This window comes from Pseudophryne corroboree, unplaced genomic scaffold, assembly GCF_028390025.1.
Source record: "Pseudophryne corroboree isolate aPseCor3 unplaced genomic scaffold, aPseCor3.hap2 scaffold_321, whole genome shotgun sequence".
In the NCBI taxonomy this organism is placed as follows: domain Eukaryota; kingdom Metazoa; phylum Chordata; class Amphibia; order Anura; family Myobatrachidae; genus Pseudophryne; species Pseudophryne corroboree.
In genome coordinates this window covers 379272-381073 of record NW_026969892.1, presented here as the reverse complement: position 1 = coordinate 381073, position 1802 = coordinate 379272, and the positions used below count along the sequence as shown (strand labels likewise).

Sequence of the window (1802 nt, the reverse complement as noted above, 5' to 3'; positions counted from 1 at the left end):
AGAGATGTGTGCTGAGCGAACTGCTCAGCACACATCTCTCCCCCCGCTCAGCACAGCGTGATGTGTGCTGAACGTACGGGGGGTGGGGGTGGCGCTCATTTCACCCCCTGTGTAGGGCATTCTGTGTGTATCCAGCTTAACAGGTGTGAGCATCATACAACTACTGACTTGCGAGTAACTATACAGCAGCTCCATACCTTGTGACTTGAAGAAACACCAGTTAACCCCGGGAATGCTGCAGTCAAAGCAACAATTCCTCTTCTTCAATTACCATTTTAATAATAGGGTAAAGAAAATGAAGTGGATTTTTGAAAGAAAATAATACTGTCAATATACTATTAAAACAAATTAAAATGGTAAAAGTTATTGTACTTTAAGTAAAAATAAAAGAGACAAAATATCAATCCCAGTTTTGGATTACTTTAATTAACAAAAAAAATGCATATAGCAGAGGATAGTTTCAATCTGCCTACCTCTGGGTTATGGGCCCAGCATGCTTCCATTGCAGTACTCTGCTGCACATGTAAGTGCAAGAGATCCTGAAGCACTCACTCATCATGGGAAAGTACCAATGTGTTTCTTCGTTGGTTGATGGAAGAAACATCTTACAAAAACTCTCCAGATTATTGACTTTTTAAAGTTTTTCTAGGAAACGTTTTAGATGAATGCTTATTAGCCTTTGTCAGTATGGACTTTTGCAAAGTGTCTCTGTGGCGCAATCGGTTAGTGTGTTTGGCTATTAACCAAAAGGTTGGTGGTTCAATCCCACCCAGGGACGTAATTAACCTTGTGATCAGATTTTGGTGATATTTAAGTAGACAAGTCAAAATTTCAAACCTCCTCTTATGGTGTAGGGTACATGGCCTTCTCTGATGTAATCAGAGTTAGATTTGATTCAGTGATTTTATAAAAAACAGCTAGGAAGCACAATTTAGCAGTGGGTTGCAGAGAAAAAAAATATGCTGGCAGAAAAATCCAATCGAGTGATTAAACAGCTCTTCATTTTCTGGCTTTATTTTTATGCTAACAAATTTGTTCTCTGAAAAGTGTCCACAAAGCCAAGTCTCTGATTAACACCTTTGTAAGGATGGTTTTTCACCTATTACTAAATTAAACTTGCTTCATTGGAAAGGCAGCAAGATGCAGCCTCATTTCAATGTCTACTGAAATAATACAAGTTGACACCAGGAAACATTAACGCCACTGCATCCTTGCTGCTTTCTCATGTGGAAGTCTGTTTAATGTGAAAACAAATGTGTGTGTTTTTTTCAACCTGGAAGCCCAACATCGATTAAGATCGATCTTAAATAGACCCCTGGGTTTTAAGGATAACCATGGTTGAGTCCAATGGTTAATTCACATTGACCGAAGTTCTAATTAAGTCACCTGTGCTCAAGCATGATATCCTTAAAATCTGGATTGCAATGACAGCATTTTGGAACTATGCCTAAGGGTTTAATTTTTACATTTATCCACTGACAATAAATCTACCTACAATATCCCTGTAACTGTTATGATTACAGTATTTCACTAAATAATTTAATTTGCTGAACCTTCTGTAAAAAGAAATATTAAGCTGCTGTAATTCCCAGATGCAGCAAATTTGTTAGCTAGTGGGCAAAACCATGTGCACTGCAGGGATGGGGGGGGGGGGGGGGGCAGATATAACATTTGCAGAGAGATTTAGGTGGGTTATATTGTTTGTGTGCAGGGTAAATACTGGCTGTTTTGTTTTTACACTGCAATTTAGATTTCAGTTTGAACACACCGCACCAAAATCTAACTCTCTCTGCACATATTAT

At 38.5% G+C, this 1802-nt stretch overlaps 1 non-coding gene across 1 annotated transcript; it reads left to right on the top strand.

Annotated features, from left to right (window-relative positions):
* Positions 1 to 704: 704 nt before the first annotated feature.
* TRNAN-AUU (transfer RNA asparagine (anticodon AUU)) lies at positions 705 to 778 on the top strand. Its single transcript has one exon. It is a non-coding gene; the product is annotated as a tRNA-Asn (tRNA).
* The last annotated feature ends 1024 nt before the right edge of the window (positions 779 to 1802 follow it).